Source organism: Gorilla gorilla, chromosome 14 (genome assembly GCF_029281585.2).
Source record: "Gorilla gorilla gorilla isolate KB3781 chromosome 14, NHGRI_mGorGor1-v2.1_pri, whole genome shotgun sequence".
Taxonomy (NCBI): domain Eukaryota; kingdom Metazoa; phylum Chordata; class Mammalia; order Primates; family Hominidae; genus Gorilla; species Gorilla gorilla.
Genome location: NC_073238.2, coordinates 8,631,377 through 8,655,795, shown reverse-complemented (window position 1 = coordinate 8,655,795; position 24,419 = coordinate 8,631,377).

Below are 24,419 nucleotides of genomic sequence, written 5' to 3'. Positions count from 1 at the left end.
TCACCTGGGTGCCCAGTGCAGAGTTATGATGTGACAATGCCCCCTTAGGCAGATCACAGATAAGGGCCTGTCACCTGTGTGCCCAATGCAGAGATATGATGTCACAATGCCCCCTTAGGCAGATCAAAGACAAGGGCCTGCCACCTGGCTGCCCAGTGCAGAGTTACCAAGTCACAATGCCCCCTTAAGCAGATCACAGATAAGGGCCTGTCCACTGGGTGACCAGCATAGAGTTTTGATGTCAGAATGCCCCCTTAGGCAGATCACAGACAAGGGCCTGTCACCAGGGTGACCAGTGTAGAGTTTGATATCACAATGCCCCGTTAGGCAGATCACAGACAGGGGTCTTTCACCTGGGTGACCAGTGCAGAGTTACGAAGTCACCATGTCCCCTTAGGTACATCACAGACAAGGGCCTGTCACCAGGGTAACCAGTGCAGAGTTATGATGTCACAATGCCCCCTTAGGCAGATCACAGACAAGGGTCTGTCACCTGGGTGACCAGTGCAGAGTTATGATGTCACAATGCCCCCTTAGGCAGATCACAGACAAGGGACTGTCACCTGGGTAATCAGTGCAGAGTTATGATGTCACAATGCCCCCTTAGGCAGATTACAGACAACGGTCTTTCACCTGAGTCACCAGTGCAGAGTTATGATGTCACAATGTCCCCTTAGGCGGATCAAAGGCAAGGGTCTCTCATCTTGGTGACCAGTGCAGAGTTATGATGTCACAATGCCCCCTTAGGCAGATCACAGAGAAGGTTCTATCACCTGGGTGACCAATGTAGAGTTATGATGTCACAATGACCCCTTAGGCAGATCACAGAAAAAGGTCTCACACTTGGGTGACCAGTGCAGAGTTTGATGTCACAATGCCACCTTAGGTTGATCACAGACAGTTGCCTGTCACCTGGGTGACCAGTGCATGGTTGTCATGTCACAATGCCCCCTTCGATCACAGACAAGGGCCTGTCGCCATGGGGACTTGTGCAGAGTTATGATGTCTCAATTCCCCCTTAGGCAGATCACAGACAAGGACCTGTCAACTGGGTAGCACGTGCAGAGTCATGATGCCACAATGCCCCCTTAGGCAGATCACAGAGAAGGGTCTGTCACCTTGGTGACCCGTGCAGTGTTATGATGTCCCAATGCCCCCTTAGGCAGATCACACACAAGGGTCACTCACCTGGGTGACCAGTGCATAGTTATGATGTCACAACGCCCCCTTAGGAATTTCACAGAAAAGGGTCTGTCACCTGGGTGACCAGTGCATGGTTATGGTGTCACAATGTCCCCTTAGGCAAATGACAGACAAGGGTCTGTCACCTGGGTGACCAGTGCGGAATTATGATGGCACAATGCCCCCTGAGGGAGTTCACAGACAAGAGCCAGTCTCCTGTGTGACTTGTGCAGTGTTGTGATGTCACAATTCTCCCTTAGGCAGATCTCAGAAATGGGGATGTCACCTGGGTTACCAGTGCAGATTTATGATGTCACAATGCCCCCTTAGGGATATCACAGCCACGGTCTGTCACCTGGGTATCCAGTGCAGAATTATGATGTCCCAATGCCCCCTTAGGCAGATAAAAGAAAAGGGCCTGTCACCTGGAGGCCCAGTGCAGAGTTATGATGTCACAATGCACCCTTACACAGAAAACAGACAAGGGCCTGTCAACTGGGTGACCAGTGCAGCGTTATGATGTCACAATGTCCCCTTAGGCAGATCACAGAAAAGGGCCTGTCACCAGGGTGACCAGTGTAGAGTTTGATATCACAATGCCCCGTTAGGCAGATCACAGACAGGGGTCTTTCACCTGGGTGACCAGTGCAGAGTTACGAAGTCACAATGTCCCCTTAGGTACATCACAGACAAGGGCCTGTCACCAGGGTAACCAGTGCAGAGTTATGATGTCACAATGCCCCCTTAGGCAGATCACAGACAGGGGAATGTCACCTGGGTATCCAGTACAGAGTTATGATGTCACAATGCCCCCTTAGGCAGATTACAGACAAGGGTCTTTCACCTGAGTCACCAGTGCAGAGTTATGATGTCACAATGTCCCCTTAGGCAGATCACAGAAAAGGGCCTGTCACCTGAGTGACCAGTGCAGAGTTATGATGTCGCAATGCCCCCTTCGGCAGATCACAGACGTGGGTCTGTCACCTGGGTGCCCAGTGCAGAGTTATGATGTCACAATGCAACCTTAGGCAGATCCCAGGCAAGGGCCTGTCACCTGGGTGTCCAGTGCAGAGTTATCATGTCAAAATGCCCCTTAGATCACATACAAGGGCCTGTCAGCTGGGTGTCCAGTGTAGAGTTATGTTGTCACAATGCCCCTTTAGGCAGATCACAGACAAGGGGCTGTCACCTGGGTGACCAGTGCAGAGTTACGATGTCACAATGCGCCCTTGGGCAGATCACAGACAAGGGCCTGTCACCTGGATGACCAGTGGAGAGTTATCATGTCACAATGTCCCCTTAGGCAGATCACAGTAAAGGGTCTGCCACCAGGGTGACCAGTGCAGAGTTATGATGTCAAAATGCCCCCTTAGGCTGATAACAGAGGAGGGTCTGTCACCTGGGTTACTGGTGAAGATTTATGATGTCACAATGCCCTCTTAGGGAGATCACAGACAGGGGTCTGTCACCTGGGTGTCCAGTGCAGAGTTATGATGTCACAATGCCCCCTTAGGGAGATCAAAGACAAGGCCCTCTCACCTGGGTGCCCATTGCAGAGATATGATGCCACAATAACCCTTTGGCAGATCAAACACAAGGGCCTGTCACCTGGGTTACCAGTGCAGAGTTATGATGTCACAATGCCCCCTTAGGCAGATCACAGACCAGGGCCTGTCACATTGGTGCCCGGTGCAGAGTTATGATGTCACAATGCCCCCTTAAGCAGATCAATGTCAAGGGTCTGTCACCTGGGTGACCAGTGCAGAGCTATGATGTCACAATGCACCCTTAGGCAGATCACAGACAAAGATTTCTCACCTGGGTGACCAGTGCAGAGTTATGATGTCACAATGTCCACTTAAGCAGATCTCAGACAAGCGTCTGTCTCCTCGGTGCCCAGTGCAGTTATGATGTCACAATGCACCCTTAGGCAGATCACAGGCAAGTGTCTCCCACCTTGGTGACCAGTGCAGTGTTATGATGTCACAATGCCCCTCTAGGGAGATCACAGCCAAGTGTCTGTCACCTGGTTTGCCCAGTGCAGAGTTATGATGTAACAATGCCCACTTAGGCAGATCACAGACAAGGGCCTGTCACCTGAGTGCCCAGTGCAGACATATGATGTCACAATGCACCCTTAGACAGACCACAGACAAGGGCCTGTCACCAGGTTGCCCAGTGCAGTGTTATGATGTCAAAATGCCCCCTTAGGCAGATCACAGACAAGGGTCTCTGATCTTGGTTATTGGTGCAGAGTTATGATGTCACAATGCCCCTTAGGCAGATCACAGACAAGAGTCTGTCACCTGGGTGACCAGTGAAGTGTTATGATGTCACAGAGCCACCTTAGGCAGATCACATACAAGGGTCTCTCACCTTGGTGACCAGTGCAGAGTCATGATGTCACAAAGCCCCCTTAGGCAGATCACAGACCAGGTTCTGTCACCTGGGTGACCAGTGCAGAGTTACGATGTCACAATGACCCCTTAGGCAGATCACAGAAAAACGTGTGTTACCTGGGTGACCAGTGCAAGTTTATGATATCACAATTCCTCCTTAGGCAGATCACAGACAACGGCCTGCGAACTGTCCGACCAGTGTAGAGTTATCATGTCAAAACGCCCCTTAGATCACAGACAAGGTCCTGTCACCTGGGTGTCCAGTGAAGAGTTATGATGTCACAATGCCCCCTTAGGCAGATCACAGACAAGGTTCTGTCACCTGGGTGACCAGTGCAGAGTTATGACGTCACAATGAGCCCTTGGGCAGATCAGAGACAAGGGCCTGTCACCTGGGTGACCAGCGCAGAGTTATGATGTCACAATGCCCCCTAAGACAGATGACAGACAAGAGCCTGTCACCTGTGTGCCCAGTGCAGAGCTATGATGTCACAACGCCCCCTTAGGCAGATCAGGCACAATAGTCTCTCACCTTGGTGACCATTGCTGAGTTATGATATCACAATGCCCCCTTAGGCAGATCACAGACGAGGTTCTGTCACCTGGGTGACCAGTGCAGAGTTATGATGTCAAAATGACCCCTTAGGCAGATCTCTGAAAAAGCTGTTTCACTTCGGTGACCAGTGCAGAGTTATGTTGTCACAATGCCCCATCGGGCAGATCACAGACAAGGGCTTGTCACCTGGGTGACCAGTGCAGATTTACCATGTCACAGTGCCCCTTAGATCACAGAAAAGGGCCTGTCACCTCGGTGTCCAGTGCAGAGTTATGACGTCACAATGCCCCCTTATGTAGATCACAGACAAGAATCTGTCACCTGGGTGACCAGTGCAGAGTTATGATGTCACAATGCCCCCTTAGGCAGATCACAGACAACGGCCTGTCACCTGTGTGACCAGTGCAGCGTTATGATGTCACAATACCCCCTTAGGCAGACCACAGACAGCGACCTGTCGCCTGGTTGCCCCGTTCAGAGATATGATGTCACAATGCCCCCTTACGCAGATCAAAGACAAGGGCCTGACACCTGGTTGCCCAGTGCAGAGTTATGATGTCACAATGCCCCCTTAGGCAGATCACAGACAAGAGCCAGTCACCTAGGTGACCAGTGCAGAGTTATGATTTCAAAATGCGCCTTTGGGGAGATCACAGAAAAGGGCCTGTAACCTGGGTGACCAGTTCAGAGTTATGATGTCACAATGCCCCCTTAGGCAGATCACTGGCAAAAGCCTGTCACCTGGGTGCCCAGTGCAGAGATATGATGTCACAATGCCCCCTTAGGCAGATCAAAGACAAGGGCCTGTCATCTGGGTGCCCAGTGCAGAGTTACGATGTCACAATGCCCCTTAGGCAGATCACAGACAAGGGTCTCTCAACCTGGTGACCAGTGCAGTGTTATGATGTCACAATGCCCCCTTAGGGATATCACAGACAAGTGTCTGTCTCCAGGGTGCCCAGTGCACAGTTATGATGTAACATTGCCCACTTAGGCATATCACAACAAGGGCCTGTCACCAGGGTGCCCAGTGCAGAGATATGAGGTCACAATGCCCCCTTAGGCAGACCATAGACAAGGGCCTGTCACCAAGTTGCCCAGTACAGAGTTATGATGCCACAATGCCGCCTTAGGCAGATCACTGGCAAGGGTCTCTCACCTTGGTTATCAGTGCAGAGTTATGATGTCACAATGCCCGCTTAGGCAGATCACAGACAAGGGTCTGTCACCTGGGTGACCAGTGCGGAGTTATGATGTCACAGTGCCGCCTTAGGCAGATCATAGACAAGGGCCTGTAACCTGGGTGACCAGTGTAGGGTTATCATGTCACAATATCCCCTTAGATCACAGACAAGGCCCTGTCACCTGGGTGTCAAGTACAGGATTATGATGTCACAATGACCCCTTAGGCAGATCACAGACAAGGGCATGTCACCTGGGTGACCAGTGCAGAGTTAGGATGTCACAATGCCCCCTTAGGCAGATAAGAGGCAAGAGTCTTTCACCTGGGGGCCCAGTGCAGGGTTACGATGTCACAATGCCCCCTTAAGCAGATCACAGACAAGGCCCTGTCACCTGGGCGACCAGTGCAGAGTTATGATGTCACAATGCCCCCTAAGGCAGATCACAGACAAGGGCCTGTCACCTGGGTGCCCAGTGCAGAGTTATGATGTCACAATGCCCCTTAGGCAGATCACAGACAAAGGACTGTTAACTGGTCGACCAGTGCAGAGTTATGATGTCACAATGCCACCTTAGGCAGATCACAGACAAGGGCCTGTCGCCTGGGTGACGAGTGCAGAGTTTCAATGTCACAATGTCCCTTTAGGTAGATCACAGACAAGGGTCTGTGACCAGGGTGACCAGTGCAGAGTTATGATATCACAATGCCCCCTTAAGCAGTTCACAGAAAAGGGTCTGTCACGTGGGTTACCAGTGCAGATTTATGATGTCACAATGCACCCTTAGGGAGATCACAGACAAGAGATTGTCACCTGGGTGTCCAGTGCATAGTTATGATGTCACAATGCCCACTTAGACAGGTCAAACACAAGTGCCTGTCACCTTGGTGCCCAGTACACAGATATGATGTCACAATGCGAATTTGGCACATCAAAGACAAAGGCCTGTCACCTGGGAGCCCAGTGGAGAGTTATCATGTCAAAATGCCCCCTTAGGCAGATCAGGGACAAGCGTCCCTCACCTTGGTGACCAGTGCAGAGTTATGTCACAGTGCCATCTTAGGCAGTTCACAGAAGAGGTTCTGTCACCTGGGTGACAAGTGCTGAGTTATGTTGTCAAAATGACCCTTAGGCAGATCACAGAAAAAGGAATGTCTCCTGGGTGACCAGTGCAGAGTTATGGTGTCACAATGCCCCCTTACGCAGATCGCAGACAAGGGCCTGTCACCTGGGTTACCAGTGCACAGTTATCATGTCACAATGCTCCTTAGATCTCAGAAAAGGGCCTGTCACCTTGGTGTCCAGTGCAGAGTTACGATATCACAATGCCCCCTTAGGCAAATCACAGACAAGGGTCTGCCACCTGGGTTACCAATGCAGATTTATGATGTCAAAATGCCCCCTTAGGGAGATCACAGAGAAGGGTCTGTCACCTGTGTGAGCAGTGCAGAGTTATGATGTCACAATGCCCACTTAGGCATATCACAGACAATGGCCCGTCAACTGGGTGACCAGTGCAGAGTTATGATGTCACAATGCCCCTTTAGGCAGATCACAGACGAGGTTCTGTCACCTGGGTGACCAGTGCAGAGTTATGATGTCAAAATGACCCCTTAGATCACAGAAAAAGGTGTGACACCTGGGTGACCAGTGCATCGTTGTGATGTCACAGTGCCCCTTAGGCAGATCACAGAAAAGGGCCTGTCAGCTGGGTGACCAGTGGAGAGTTATGATATCACAGTGCCCCCTTAGGCAGATTACACACAACGGTCTTTCACCTGGGTCACCAGTGCAGAGTTATGAAGTCACAATATCCCCTTAGGCAGATCACAGACAAGGGTCTGTCACCAGGGTGACGCGTGGAGAGTTATTATGTCACAATGCCCCTTAGGTAAATCACAGACAATGATCTGTCACCTGGGTGACCAGTGTAGAGATAAGATGTCACAAGGCCCCCTTAGGTATATCACATACAAGGGTCTGTCACCTGGGTGACCAGTGCAGAGTTATGATGTCTCAATGCCCCCTTCGGCAGATCACAGACAACGGCCTTTCCCCTGGGGTACCCGTGGAGAGTTATGATGTCACAATGCTCCCTTAGGCAGATATCAGACAAGGGTCTGTCCCCTGCATGACCCGTGGAGAGTTATTATGTCACAATGCCCCCTCAGGCAGATCACAGACAAGGGTCTGTCACCTGGGTGACCAGTGCGGAGTTATGATGTTACAATGCCCGCTGAGGCAGATCACAGACAAGGGTCTCTCACGTTGGTATCCAGTGCCGAGTTATTATGTCACAATGCCCCCTTAGGAAGATCACGGACAATGGCCGGTAACTTTGATGCCCAGTGCAGAGTTACGATGTCACAATGCCCCTTAGGCACATCACAGACAAGCGCCTGTCACCTTGATGCCCAGTGCAGAGTTATGATGTCACAATGCCCCCTTAGGCAGATCACAGACGAGGTTCTGTCACCTGGGTGACCAGTGCAGAGTTATGATGTCAAAATGACCCCTTAGATCACAGAAAAAGGTGTGACACCTGGGTGACCAGTGCATCGTTGTGATGTCACAATGCCCCTAAGGCAGATCACAGACAAGGGCCTGTCACCTGGGTGACCAGTGCAGAGTTATGATGTCACAATATCCCCTTAGGCCGATCACAGACAAGGGTCTGTCACCAGGGTGACGCGTGGAGAGTTATTATGTCACAATGCCCCTTAGGCAGATCACAGACAATGGTCTGTCACCTGGGTGACCAGTGCAGAGTTAAGATGTCACAATGCCCCCTTAGGCATATCACAGACAAGGGTCTGTCACCTGGGTGACCAGTGCGGAGTTATGATGTCACAATGCCCGCTGAGGCAGATCACAGACAAGGGTCTCTCACGTTGGTATCCAGTGCCGAGTTATGATGTCACAATGCCCCCTTAGGCAGATCAAGGACAATGGCCGGTAACTTTGATGCCCAGTGCGGAGTTATGATGTCACAATGCCCGCTGAGGCAGATCACAGACAAGGGTCTCTCACGTTGGTATCCAGTGCCGAGTTATGATGTCACAATGCACCCTTAGGCAGATCACACACAGGTGCCTGTCAGCTGCGTGACCAGTGCAGAGTTATGATGTCACAATGTCCCCTTAGGCAAATCACAGACAAGGGCCTGTCCCATGGGAGACCAGTGCACAGTTATGATGCCACAATGCCCAATTAGGTAGATCACAGACAACGGTGTGTCGCCTGAGTTACCATTGCAGATTTATGATGTCACAATGCTTCCTTCGGGCTATCACAGACAAGGGTCTGTCTCCTGGGTGTGTGGTGCAGATTTGTCATGTCACAATGCTCCCTTAGGCTGATCAAAGACAAGGGCCTGTCACCTGGGTGCCCAGCGCATAGATATGATGTCACAATGCCCCTTTGGCAGATCAAAGACAAGGGCCTGTCACCTGGGTGCCCAGGGCAGGGTTATGATTTCACAGTGCCCCCTAAGGCAGATCACAGACAATGGCCTGGCCCTTGGTTCCCAGTGCAGAGTTATGATGTCACAATGCCCCCTTAAGCAGATCAAAGACAAGTGTCTGTCACCTAGGTGACCAGTGCAGAGTTATGATGTCACAATGCCCCCTTAGGCAGATCACAGACAAGGGCCTGTCACTTGGGTGCCCAGTACAGAGTTATCATGTCACAATGCCCCCTTATGCAGATCACAGACAAGGGCCTGACACCTGGGTGACCAGTGCAGAGTTAAGATGTCACAATGCCCCCATAGGCAGATCACAGTCAAGGGCCAGTCCCCTGGCTGACCAGTGCAGATTTATGATGTCACAATGCCCCCTTAGGCAGATCACAGCCTAGGGTCTTTCAACTGTGTGACCAGTGTAGAGTTACGATGTCACAATATCCCCTTAGGCAGATCATAGGAAAAGGTCTGTCACCAGGGTGACCAGTGCAGACTTATGATCTCACAATGCCCCCTTGAGCAGATCACAGACAAGGGACTGTCACCTGGGTTACCAGTGCAGAGATATGATGTCACAATATCCCCTTAGGCAGACCACAGACAAGGGCCTGTCGCCTGGGTGCCCTGTGCAGAGATATGATGTCACAATGTCCCCTTACGCAGATCAAAGACAAGGGCCTGTCCCCTGGGTGCTCAGTGTAGAGATATGATGGCACAATGCCCCCTTAGGCAGACCACAGACAACGGCCTGTCACCAGGTTGCCCAGTGCAGAGTTATGATATCACTATGCCGCCTTAGGCAGATCACAGACAAGGGTCTCTCACCTTCGTTATCAGTGCTGAGTTATGATGTCACAATGCCCACTTAGGCATATCACAGACAATGGCCCGTCAACTGGGTGACCAGTGCAGAGTTATGATGTCACAATGCCCCTTTAGGCAGATCACAGACGAGGTTCTGTCACCTGGGTGACCAGTGCAGAGTTATGATGTCAAAATGACCCCTTAGATCACAGAAAAAGGTGTGACACCTGGGTGACCAGTGCATCGTTGTGATGTCACAGCGCCCCTTAGGCAGATCACAGAAAAGGGCCTGTCAGCTGGGTGACCAGTGCAGAGTTATGATATCACAGTGCCCCCTTAGGCAGATTACACACAACGGTCTTTCACCTGGGTCACCAGTGCAGAGTTATGAAGTCACAATATCCCCTTAGGCAGATCACAGACAAGGGTCTGTCACCAGGGTGACGCGTGTCGAGTTATTATGTCACAATGCCCCTTAGGCAAATCACAGACAATGGTCTGTCACCTGGGTGACCAGTGTAGAGATAAGATGTCACAAGGCCCCCTTAGGTATATCACATACAAGGGTCTGTCACCTGGGTGACCAGTGCAGAGTTATGATGTCTCAATGCCCCCTTCGGCAGATCACAGACAATGGCCTTTCCCCTGGGGTACCCGTGGAGAGTTATGATGTCACAATGCTCCCTTAGGCAGATATCAGACAAGGGTCTGTCCGCTGCGTGACCCGTGGAGAGTTATTATGTCACAATGCCGCCTTAGGCAGATCACAGACAAGGGTCCGTCACCTGGGTGACCTGTGCGGAGTTATAATGTCACAATGCCCGCTGAGGCAGATCACAGACAAGGGTCTCTCACGATGGTATCCAGTGCCGAGTTATGATGTCACAATGCCCCCTTAGGAAGATCACGGACAATGGCCGGTAACTTTGATGCTCAGTGCAGAGTTACGATGTCACAATGCCCCTTAGGCACATCACAGACAAGCGCCTGTCACCTTGATGCCCAGTGCAGAGTTATGATGTCACAATGCCCCCTTAGGCAGATCACAGACGAGGTTCTGTCACCTGGGTGACCAGTGCAGAGTTATGATGTCAAAATGACCCCTTAGATCACAGAAAAAGGTGTGACACCTGGGTGACCAGTGCATCGTTGTGATGTCACAATGCCCCTAAGGCAGATCACAGACAAGGGCCTGTCACCTGGGTGACCAGTGCAGAGTTATGATGTCACAATATCCCCTTAGGCAGATCACAGACAAGGGTCTGTCACCAGGGTGACGCGTGGAGAGTTATTATGTCACAATGCCCCTTAGGCAGATCACAGACAATGGTCTGTCACCTGGGTGACCAGTGCAGAGTTAAGATGTCACAATGCCCCCTTAGGCATATCACAGACAAGGGTCTGTCACCTGGGTGACCAGTGCGGAGTTATGATGTCACAATGCCCGCTGAGGCAGATCACAGACAAGGGTCTCTCACGTTGGTATCCAGTGCCGAGTTATGATGTCACAATGCCCCCTTAGGCAGATCAAGGACAATGGCCGGTAACTTTGATGCCCAGTGCGGAGTTATGATGTCACAATGCCCGCTGAGGCAGATCACAGACAAGGGTCTCTCACGTTGGTATCCAGTGCCGAGTTATGATGTCACAATGCACCCTTAGGCAGATCACACACAGGTGCCTGTCAGCTGCGTGACCAGTGCAGAGTTATGATGTCACAATGTCCCCTTAGGCAAATCACAGACAAGGGCCTGTCCCATGGGAGACCAGTGCACAGTTATGATGCCACAATGCCCAATTAGGTAGATCACAGACAACGGTGTGTCGCCTGAGTTACCATTGCAGATTTATGATGTCACAATGCTTCCTTCGGGCTATCACAGACAAGGGTCTGTCTCCTGGGTGTGTGGTGCAGATTTGTCATGTCACAATGCTCCCTTAGGCTGATCAAAGACAAGGGCCTGTCACCTGGGTGCCCAGCGCATAGATATGATGTCACAATGCCCCTTTGGCAGATCAAAGACAAGGGCCTGTCACCTGGGTGCCCAGGGCAGGGTTATGATTTCACAGTGCCCCCTAAGGCAGATCACAGACAATGGCCTGGCCCTTGGTTCCCAGTGCAGAGTTATGATGTCACAATGCCCCCTTAAGCAGATCAAAGACAAGTGTCTGTCACCTAGGTGACCAGTGCAGAGTTATGATGTCACAATGCCCCCTTAGGCAGATCACAGACAAGGGCCTGTCACTTGGGTGCCCAGTACAGAGTTATCATGTCACAATGCCCCCTTATGCAGATCACAGACAAGGGCCTGACACCTGGGTGACCAGTGCAGAGTTAAGATGTCACAATGCCCCCATAGGCAGATCACAGTCAAGGGCCAGTCCCCTGGCTGACCAGTGCAGATTTATGATGTCACAATGCCCCCTTAGGCAGATCACAGCCTAGGGTCTTTCAACTGTGTGACCAGTGTAGAGTTACGATGTCACAATATCCCCTTAGGCAGATCATAGGAAAAGGTCTGTCACCAGGGTGACCAGTGCAGACTTATGATCTCACAATGCCCCCTTGAGCAGATCACAGACAAGGGACTGTCACCTGGGTTACCAGTGCAGAGATATGATGTCACAATATCCCCTTAGGCAGACCACAGACAAGGGCCTGTCGCCTGGGTGCCCTGTGCAGAGATATGATGTCACAATGTCCCCTTACGCAGATCAAAGACAAGGGCCTGTCCCCTGGGTGCTCAGTGTAGAGATATGATGGCACAATGCCCCCTTAGGCAGACCACAGACAACGGCCTGTCACCAGGTTGCCCAGTGCAGAGTTATGATATCACTATGCCGCCTTAGGCAGATCACAGACAAGGGTCTCTCACCTTCGTTATCAGTGCTGAGTTATGATGTCACAATGCCCACTTAGGCATATCACAGACAATGGCCCGTCAACTGGGTGACCAGTGCAGAGTTATGATGTCACAATGCCCCTTTAGGCAGATCACAGACGAGGTTCTGTCACCTGGGTGACCAGTGCAGAGTTATGATGTCAAAATGACCCCTTAGATCACAGAAAAAGGTGTGACACCTGGGTGACCAGTGCATCGTTGTGATGTCACAGCGCCCCTTAGGCAGATCACAGAAAAGGGCCTGTCAGCTGGGTGACCAGTGCAGAGTTATGATATCACAGTGCCCCCTTAGGCAGATTACACACAACGGTCTTTCACCTGGGTCACCAGTGCAGAGTTATGAAGTCACAATATCCCCTTAGGCAGATCACAGACAAGGGTCTGTCACCAGGGTGACGCGTGTCGAGTTATTATGTCACAATGCCCCTTAGGCAAATCACAGACAATGGTCTGTCACCTGGGTGACCAGTGTAGAGATAAGATGTCACAAGGCCCCCTTAGGTATATCACATACAAGGGTCTGTCACCTGGGTGACCAGTGCAGAGTTATGATGTCTCAATGCCCCCTTCGGCAGATCACAGACAATGGCCTTTCCCCTGGGGTACCCGTGGAGAGTTATGATGTCACAATGCTCCCTTAGGCAGATATCAGACAAGGGTCTGTCCGCTGCGTGACCCGTGGAGAGTTATTATGTCACAATGCCGCCTTAGGCAGATCACAGACAAGGGTCCGTCACCTGGGTGACCTGTGCGGAGTTATAATGTCACAATGCCCGCTGAGGCAGATCACAGACAAGGGTCTCTCACGATGGTATCCAGTGCCGAGTTATGATGTCACAATGCCCCCTTAGGAAGATCACGGACAATGGCCGGTAACTTTGATGCTCAGTGCAGAGTTACGATGTCACAATGCCCCTTAGGCACATCACAGACAAGCGCCTGTCACCTTGATGCCCAGTGCAGAGTTATGATGTCACAATGCCCCCTTAGGCAGATCACAGACGAGGTTCTGTCACCTGGGTGACCAGTGCAGAGTTATGATGTCAAAATGACCCCTTAGATCACAGAAAAAGGTGTGACACCTGGGTGACCAGTGCATCGTTGTGATGTCACAATGCCCCTAAGGCAGATCACAGACAAGGGCCTGTCACCTGGGTGACCAGTGCAGAGTTATGATGTCACAATATCCCCTTAGGCAGATCACAGACAAGGGTCTGTCACCAGGGTGACGCGTGGAGAGTTATTATGTCACAATGCCCCTTAGGCAGATCACAGACAATGGTCTGTCACCTGGGTGACCAGTGCAGAGTTAAGATGTCACAATGCCCCCTTAGGCATATCACAGACAAGGGTCTGTCACCTGGGTGACCAGTGCGGAGTTATGATGTCACAATGCCCGCTGAGGCAGATCACAGACAAGGGTCTCTCACGTTGGTATCCAGTGCCGAGTTATGATGTCACAATGCCCCCTTAGGCAGATCAAGGACAATGGCCGGTAACTTTGATGCCCAGTGCGGAGTTATGATGTCACAATGCCCGCTGAGGCAGATCACAGACAAGGGTCTCTCACGTTGGTATCCAGTGCCGAGTTATGATGTCACAATGCACCCTTAGGCAGATCACACACAGGTGCCTGTCAGCTGCGTGACCAGTGCAGAGTTATGATGTCACAATGTCCCCTTAGGCAAATCACAGACAAGGGCCTGTCCCATGGGAGACCAGTGCACAGTTATGATGCCACAATGCCCAATTAGGTAGATCACAGACAACGGTGTGTCGCCTGAGTTACCATTGCAGATTTATGATGTCACAATGCTTCCTTCGGGCTATCACAGACAAGGGTCTGTCTCCTGGGTGTGTGGTGCAGATTTGTCATGTCACAATGCTCCCTTAGGCTGATCAAAGACAAGGGCCTGTCACCTGGGTGCCCAGCGCATAGATATGATGTCACAATGCCCCTTTGGCAGATCAAAGACAAGGGCCTGTCACCTGGGTGCCCAGGGCAGGGTTATGATTTCACAGTGCCCCCTAAGGCAGATCACAGACAATGGCCTGGCCCTTGGTTCCCAGTGCAGAGTTATGATGTCACAATGCCCCCTTAAGCAGATCAAAGACAAGTGTCTGTCACCTAGGTGACCAGTGCAGAGTTATGATGTCACAATGCCCCCTTAGGCAGATCACAGACAAGGGCCTGTCACTTGGGTGCCCAGTACAGAGTTATCATGTCACAATGCCCCCTTATGCAGATCACAGACAAGGGCCTGACACCTGGGTGACCAGTGCAGAGTTAAGATGTCACAATGCCCCCATAGGCAGATCACAGTCAAGGGCCAGTCCCCTGGCTGACCAGTGCAGATTTATGATGTCACAATGCCCCCTTAGGCAGATCACAGCCTAGGGTCTTTCAACTGTGTGACCAGTGTAGAGTTACGATGTCACAATATCCCCTTAGGCAGATCATAGGAAAAGGTCTGTCACCAGGGTGACCAGTGCAGACTTATGATCTCACAATGCCCCCTTGAGCAGATCACAGACAAGGGACTGTCACCTGGGTTACCAGTGCAGAGATATGATGTCACAATATCCCCTTAGGCAGACCACAGACAAGGGCCTGTCGCCTGGGTGCCCTGTGCAGAGATATGATGTCACAATGTCCCCTTACGCAGATCAAAGACAAGGGCCTGTCCCCTGGGTGCTCAGTGTAGAGATATGATGGCACAATGCCCCCTTAGGCAGACCACAGACAACGGCCTGTCACCAGGTTGCCCAGTGCAGAGTTATGATATCACTATGCCGCCTTAGGCAGATCACAGACAAGGGTCTCTCACCTTCGTTATCAGTGCTGAGTTATGATGTCACAATGCCCACTTAGGCATATCACAGACAATGGCCCGTCAACTGGGTGACCAGTGCAGAGTTATGATGTCACAATGCCCCTTTAGGCAGATCACAGACGAGGTTCTGTCACCTGGGTGACCAGTGCAGAGTTATGATGTCAAAATGACCCCTTAGATCACAGAAAAAGGTGTGACACCTGGGTGACCAGTGCATCGTTGTGATGTCACAGCGCCCCTTAGGCAGATCACAGAAAAGGGCCTGTCAGCTGGGTGACCAGTGCAGAGTTATGATATCACAGTGCCCCCTTAGGCAGATTACACACAACGGTCTTTCACCTGGGTCACCAGTGCAGAGTTATGAAGTCACAATATCCCCTTAGGCAGATCACAGACAAGGGTCTGTCACCAGGGTGACGCGTGTCGAGTTATTATGTCACAATGCCCCTTAGGCAAATCACAGACAATGGTCTGTCACCTGGGTGACCAGTGTAGAGATAAGATGTCACAAGGCCCCCTTAGGTATATCACATACAAGGGTCTGTCACCTGGGTGACCAGTGCAGAGTTATGATGTCTCAATGCCCCCTTCGGCAGATCACAGACAATGGCCTTTCCCCTGGGGTACCCGTGGAGAGTTATGATGTCACAATGCTCCCTTAGGCAGATATCAGACAAGGGTCTGTCCGCTGCGTGACCCGTGGAGAGTTATTATGTCACAATGCCGCCTTAGGCAGATCACAGACAAGGGTCCGTCACCTGGGTGACCTGTGCGGAGTTATAATGTCACAATGCCCGCTGAGGCAGATCACAGACAAGGGTCTCTCACGATGGTATCCAGTGCCGAGTTATGATGTCACAATGCCCCCTTAGGAAGATCACGGACAATGGCCGGTAACTTTGATGCTCAGTGCAGAGTTACGATGTCACAATGCCCCTTAGGCACATCACAGACAAGCGCCTGTCACCTTGATGCCCAGTGCAGAGTTATGATGTCACAATGCCCCCTTAGGCAGATCACAGACGAGGTTCTGTCACCTGGGTGACCAGTGCAGAGTTATGATGTCAAAATGACCCCTTAGATCACAGAAAATGGTGTGACACCTGGGTGACCAGTGCATCGTTGTGATGTTACAATGCCCCTTAGGCAGATCACAGACAAGGGCCTGTCACTTGGGTGACCAGTGCAGAGTTATGATATCACAGTGCCCCCTTAGGCAGATTACAGACAACGGTCTTTCACCTGGGTCACCAGTGCAGAGTTATGATGTCACAATATCACCTTAGGCAGATCACAGACAAGGGTCTGTCACCAGGGTGACGCGTGGAGAGTTATTATGTCACAATGCCCCTTAGGCAGATCACAGACAATGGTCTGTCACCTGGGTGACCAGTGCAGAGTTAAGATGTCACAATGCCCCGTTAGGCAGATAACAGACAGGGGTCTTTCACCTGGGTGACCAGTGCAGAGTTACGAAGTCACAATGTCCCCTTAGGTACATCACAGACAAGGGCCTGTCACCAGGGTGACCAGTGCAGAGTTATGATGTCACAATGCCCCCTTAGGCAGATCACAGACAAGGGTCTGTCACCTGGGTGACCAGTGCAGAGTTATGATGTCACAATGCCCCCTTAGGCAGATCACAGACAAGGGACTGTCACCTGTGTAACCAATGTAGAGTTATGATGTCACAATGACCCCTTAGGCAGATCACAGAAAAAGGTCTCACACCTGGGTGACCAGTGCAGAGTTTTGATGTCACAATGCCACCATAGGTTGATCACAGACAAGTGCCTGTCACCTTGGTGACCAGTGCACGGTTATCATGTCACAATGCCCCCTTCGATCACAGACAAGGGCCTGTCGCCATGGGGACTTGTGCAGAGTTATGATGTCTCAATTCGCCCTTAGGCAGATCACAGACAAGGGACTGTCAACTTGGTAGCACGTGCAGAGTCATGATGTCACAATGCCCCCTTAGGCAGATCACAGAGGAGGGTCTGTCACCTTGGTGACCCGTGCAGTGTTATGATGTCACAATGCCCCCTTAGGCAGATCACACACAAGGGTCTCTCACCTGGGTGACCAGTGCATAGTTATGATGTCACAATGCCCCCTTAGGAAGTTCACAGAAAAGGGTCTGTCACCTGAGTGACCAGTGCAGGGTTATGATGTCACAATGTCCCCTTAGGCAAATCACAGACAAGGGTCTGTCACCTGGGTGACCAGTGCGGAATTATGATGGCACAATGCCCCCTGAGGGAGTTCACGGACAACAGCTTGTCTCCTGTGTGACCAGTGCAGTGTTGTGATGTCACAATGCTCCCTTAGGCAGATCACAGAAATGGTGATGTCACCTGGGTTACCAGTGCAGATTTATGATGTCACAATGCCCCCTTAGGGATATCACAGACACGGTCTGTCACCTGGGTATCCAGTGCAGAATTATGATGTCACAATGCCCCTTAGGCAGATAAAAGACAAGGGCCTGTCACCTGGGGGCCCAATGCAGAGTTATGATGTCACAAAGCCCCCTTAGGCAGATCAAAGACAAGGGCCTCTCACCTGGGTTACCAGTGCAGGGTTATGATGTCACAATGGGCCCTTGGACTGATCACAGACAAGGGCCTGTCACCTGGGTGACCAGTTCATAGTTATGATGCCACAATGCGCCCTTAGGCAGATCACAGACAAGAGCCTGTCACCTGGGTCTCCAGTGCAGAGATATGATGTCATAATGCATCCTTAGGGAGATCAAAGTCAAGGGCCTGACATCTGGGTGCCCAGTGCAGAGTTACGATGTCACAATGCCTCCTTAAGCAGGTCACAGACAAGGGCCTGTCACATGGGTGACCAGGGCAGAGTTATGATGTCACAATGCCCCCTGAGGCAGATCAAAGACAAAGGAATGTCACCTGGACGCCCAGTGCAGAGTTATGATGTCACAATGCCCCCTTACACAGAAAACAGACAAGGGCCTGTCACCTGGGTGGCCAGTGCTGAGTTATGATGTCGCAATTCCCCCTTCAGCAGATCACAGACGTGGGTCTGTCACCTGGGTGTCCAGTGCAGAGTTATGATGTGACAATGCAACCTTAGGCAGATCCCAGACAAGGGTCTGTCACCTGGGTGTCCAGTGCAGAGTTATGATGTCACAATGCAACCTTAGGCAGATATCAGACAAGGTTCTTTCACCTGAGTCCCCAGTGCAGAGTCATGATGTCACAATGTCCCTTTAGGCAGATCAAAGACAAGGGTCTCTCACCTTGGTGACTAGTGCAGAGTTATGATGTCACAATGCCCCCTTAGGCAGATCACAGACAAGGTTCTGTCACCTGGGTGACCAGTTCAGAGTTATGATGTCACAATGTCCCCTTAGGCAGATCAGAGAAAATGGTCTCGCACCTTGGTGACCAGTGCAGAGTTATGATGTCACAATGCCACCTTAGGTTGATCGCAGACAAGTGCCTGTCTCCTGGGTGACCAATGCAGAGTTATCATGTCACAATGCCCACTTAGATCACAGAGAAGGGCCTGTCGCCATTGTGACTTGTGCAGAGCTATAATGTCTCAATTCCCCCATAGGCAGATCACAGACAATTGTCTGTCAACTTGGCAGCACGTGCAGAGTTATGATGTCACAATGCCCCTTTAGGGAGATCACAGACAAGGGCCTGTCACCTTGGTGCCCAGTGCAGAGTTATGATGTCACAATTCCCGATTAGGGAGATCCCAGACAAGGGCCTGTCACCTTGGTGCCCAGTGCAAAGTTATGATGTCACAATGCCCCCTTAAGCAGATGAAAGAGAAGGGTCTGTCACCTGTGTGACCAGTGTAGAGTTATGGTGTCACAATGCACCCTTAGGCAGATCACTGAAAAGGGTTTCTCACCTGGGTGACCAGTGCAGAGTTATGCTGTCACAACGCCCACATAGGCAGATCTCAGAGAGGCGTCTGTCACCTCGTTGCCCAGTGCAGAGTTATGATGTCACAATGCCCACTTAGGCAGATCACAGACCAGGGCCTGTAACCTTGGTGCCCAGTGCAGACATATGAAGTCACAATGCAACCTTAGACAGTCCACAGACAAGGGCCTGTCCCCAGGTTGCCCAGTGCAGTCTTATGATGTCGCAATGCCCTCTTAGGCAGATCACAGACAAGGGTCTCTCACCTTGGTTATCAGTGCAGAGTTATGATGTCACAATGGCCCCTTAGGCAGATCACAGACAGGGGTCTCTCACCTTGGTGACCAGTGCAGTGTTATGATGTCACAATGCAAGCTTAGGGAAATCACAAACAAGGGTCTGTCACCTGGGTGCCCAGTGCAGAGTTATGATGTCACCATGCCCACTTTGGCAGATCACAGACAAGGGCCTGTCACCTGGGTGCCCAGTGCAGAGATATGATGTCACAATACACCCTTAGACAGACCACAGACAAGGGCCTGTCACCAGGTTGCCCAGTGCAGAGTTATGATGTCACAATGTCTCCTTAGGCAGATCACAGAAAAGGGTCTCTCACCTTGGTTATCAGTGCAGGGTTACGATGTCACAATACCCTCTTAGGCAGATCACAAACAAGGGTCTGTCACCAGTGTGACCAGTGCAGAGTTATGATGTCACAATGCCACCCTAGGCAGACCACTGACAAGTTTCTCTCACCTTGGTGAACAGTGCAGAATTATAATGTCAAAGTGCACCCTTAGGCGGATCAGAGACAAGGTACTGTCACCTGGGTGACCAGTGCAGAGTTACGATGTCACAATAACCCCTTAGGCAGATCACAGAGAAAGTTGTGTCACCTGGGTGAACAGTGCAGAGTTACGATGTCACAATACCCCCTTAGGCAGATCACAGACAAGGGCCTGTCACCTGGGTGACCAGTGTAGAGTTATCATGTCAAAATGCCAATTAGATTACATACATGGGCCTGTCAACTGGATGTCCAGTGTAGAGTTATGTTGTCACAATGCCCTTTTAGGCAGATCACAGACAAGGGACTGTCACCTGGGTGACCAGTGCAGAGTTATGATGTCACAATGCGCCCTTAGGCACATTACAGACAAGGGTCTTTCACCTGGGTCACCAGTACAGAGATATGATGTCACAATATCCCCTTGAGCAGATCACAGACAAGTGTCTGTATCCAGGGTGACCAGTGCAGATTTATGATGTCACAATGCCACCTTAGGGAGATCACAGGCAAGTTTCTCTGACCTGAGTGACCAGTGCAGAGTTATGATGTCACAATGCCCCCTTAGACAGATCACAGACAAGGGCCTGTTACCCGGGTGACCAGTGCAGAGTTATGATGTCACAACACCACCTTAGGAAGACCACGGACAAGAGCCTGTCTCCTGGGTGCCCCGTGTGGAGTTATGATGTCACAATGCCCCCTTAGGTAGTTCACAGACAAGGGCCTGTCACTTGGGTAACCAGTGCAGAATTAAGATGTCAGAATGCCCCCTTAGCAGATCACAGACAAGGGCCTGTCACCTGGGAGACCAGTGCAGAGTTATGATGTCACATTGCCCCCTCAGGCAGATCACAGACAAGGGTGTGTCACCTGGATGACCAGTGGAGACTTATGATGTCACAATGTCCCCTTAGGCAGATCAAGGTAAAGGGTCTGTCACCTGGGTGTCCAGTGCAGATTTATGATATCACAAAGCTCTTTTGGCAGATCAAAGACAAGAGCCTGTCACCTGGGTGCCCAGTGCAGAGTTATAATGCCACATTGCCCCCTTAGGCAGATCACAGAGGAGGTTCTGCCACCTGGGTGACCAGTGCAGATTTATGATGTCACAATGCCCGCTTAGGCAGATCACAGAGGAGGTTCTGTCACCTGGGCGACCAGTGCAGAATTATGATGTCAAAATGACCCCTTAGGCAGATCACAGAAAAAGGTGTACCCCCTGGGTGACCAGTGCAGAGTTATGATGTCACAATGTCCGCTTAGGCAGATCAAGGTAAAGGGTCTGTCACCAGGGTGACCAGTGCAGAGTTATGATGTCACAATGCCCCCTTAGGCAGATCACAGACGTGGTTCTGTCACCTGGGTGACCACTGCAGAGTTATGATGTCACAATGACCCCTTAGACAGATCGAAGGAAAAGGTGTGTCACATTGGTGACCAGTGCAGAGTTATGATGTCACAATACCCCCTTAGGCAGATCACAGACAAGGGCCTGTCACCTGGGTGACCGGTGCACAGTTATCATTTCACAATGCCCCTTAGATCACAGACAAGCGCCTGACACCTGAGTGTCCAGTGCAGATTTATGATGTCACAATGCCCCCTTAGGCAGATCACAGTCAAGGGACTGTCACCTGGGTGATCAGTGCAGAGTTATGATGTCACAGTGCCCCCTAAGGCAGATTACAGACAAGGGTCTTTCACCAGAGTGACCAGGGCAGAGATATGATGTGACGATATCCCCTTAGGCAGATCACAGACAAGGGTCTGTCACCAGGGTGACCAGTGCAGAGTTATGATGTCACAATGCCCACTTAGGCAGATCGGAGTCAATGGTCCGCAAACTACTTTACCAGTGCAGATTTATGATGTCACAATGTCCCCTTTGGGAAATAACAGACAAGGGTCTGTGACCTGGGTGACCAGTGCAGAGTTATGATGTCACAATGCCCCCTTAGGCAGATCACAAACAAGGGTCTGTCACCTGGGTGACCAGTGCAGAGTTATGATGTCACAATGCCACCTTAGGCAAATCACAGACAAGGGCCTGTCACCTGGGTGACCAGTGCAGAGTTATGATGTGACAATACCCCCTTAGGCAGACCACAGACAAGGGCCTGTCACCTAGGTGACAAGTGCAGAGTTATGATGTCACAATGTGCCCTTGGGCAGATCAAAGACAGGGGCCTGTCACCTGGGTGATCAGTGCAGAGTTATGATGTCATAACACCCCCTTAGGCAGATCACAGACAAGAGCCTGTCACCTGGGTGCCCAGTGCAGAGATATGATGTCACAAAGCCCCCTTACGGAGATCAAAGGCAAGGGCCTGTCACCTCGGTGCCCAGTGCAGAGTTATGATGTCACAATTCCTCCTTAGGCAGATCACAGACAAGGGCCTGTCACCTAGGTAACCACCGCAGAGTTATGATGTCACAATTCGCCCTTGGGCAGATAACAGAAAAGGGCCTGTCACCTGGGTGACCAGTGCAGAGTTATGATGTCACAATGCCCCCTTGGGCAGATCACAGAGAAGAGCCTGTCACCTGGGTGCCCAGTGCAGAGATATGATGTCACAATACTCCCTTAGGCAGATCACAGACAAGGGTCTCTCACCTTGGTTATCAGTGCAGGGTTATGTTGTCACAAGGCCCCCTTAGGCAGATCACAGACAAGGGTCTTTCAAATGAGTTACCAGTGCAGAGTTATGATGTCACAATGTCCCCTTAGGCAGATCACAAACAAGCGTCTGTCACCAGGGTGACCAGTGCAGAGTTATAATGTCACAATGCCCCTTAGGCAGATCACATACCAGGGTCTGCAACCTGGGTTAGCAGTGCTGATTTATGATGTCACAATGCCCCCTTAGGCAGATCACAGACTAGGGTCTGACATCTGGGTGATCGGTGCAGATTTATGATGTCACAATGCGCCCTTGGGCAGATCACAGACAAGGGGCTGTCACCTGGGTGACCAGTGCAGAGTTATGATGTTGCAACACCCCCTTAGGCAGATCACAGACATGTGCCTGTCATCTGGGTGACCAGTGCAGAGTTATGATGTCACAATGCCCCCTTAGGCAGATCACAGACAAGGGCCTGTCACCTGGGTGCCCAGTGCAGTGTTATGGTATCACAATACCCCCTTAGGCAGATCACAGACAAGGGCCTGTCAACAGGGTGAGCAGTGCAGAGTTATGATGTCACAATTCCCCTTAGGGAGATCACAGACAAGGGCCTGTCACCTGGGTGACCAGTGCAGAGTAATGATGTCACAATGTCCCTTTAGGCAGATCACAGACAAGGGTCTTTCACCTCGGTGACCAGGGCAGAGCTGCGATGTCACAATATCCCCTTAGGTAGATCACAGACAAGGGACTGTCACCAGGGTGACCAGTAAAGATTTATGACGTCACAATGCCCCCATAGGCAGATCACCGACAAGGGTCTGTCACCTGGGTTACCATTGAAGATTTATGATGTCACAATGCCCCCTTAGGGAAATCACAGACTAGAGGTTGTCACCTGGGTGTCCAGTGCATAGTTATGATGTCACAATGCCCCCTTAGGCAGATCAAAGACAAGTGCCTGTCACCTGGGTGCTCAGTGCAGAGATATGATCTCACAAAGCCCATTTGGCAGATGAAAGACAAGAGCCGGTCACCTGGGTGCCCAGTGCAGAGTTATAATGTCACATTGCCCCCTTAGGCAGATCAGGGACAATCGTCTCTCACCTTGTGGAGCAGTGCAGAGTTATGATGTCACAATGCCCCCTTAGGCAGATCACAGAGTAGGTTCGGTCACCTGGGTGACCACTGCAGAGTTATGATGTCAAAATGACCCCTTAGGGAGATCACAGAAAATAGTGTGCCCCCTGGGTGACCAGTGCAGAGTTATGATGTCACAGTGCCCCCTTAGGCAGATCACAGACAAGGACCTGTCACGTGGGTGACCAGTGCAGAGTTATGATGTCACAATACCACCTTAGGCAGATCACAGACAGGGGCCTGTCCCCTGTGTGCTCAGTGCAGAGATATGATGTAACAATGCCCCTTTAGGCAGATCAAAGACAAGGACCGGTCTCCAGGATGCCCAGTGCAGAGTTATGATGTCACAATGCCCCCTTAGGAAGATCAAAGACAAGGGTCTCTCACCTGGGTGACCAGTGCAGAGTTATGATGTCACAATGCCCCCTTAGGCAGATCACAGACACGGGCCTGTCAACTGGGTGACTAGTGAAGTGTTATGATGTCACAATGGCACCTTAGGCAGATCACAGTCAAGGGCCTGTCACCTGAGTGAACAGTGCAGAGTTGTGATGTCACAATGCCCCCTTAGGCGGATCACAGACAAGGGTCTGTCACTTGGGTGAGCAGTGCAGAGTTATGATGTGACAATGCCCCCT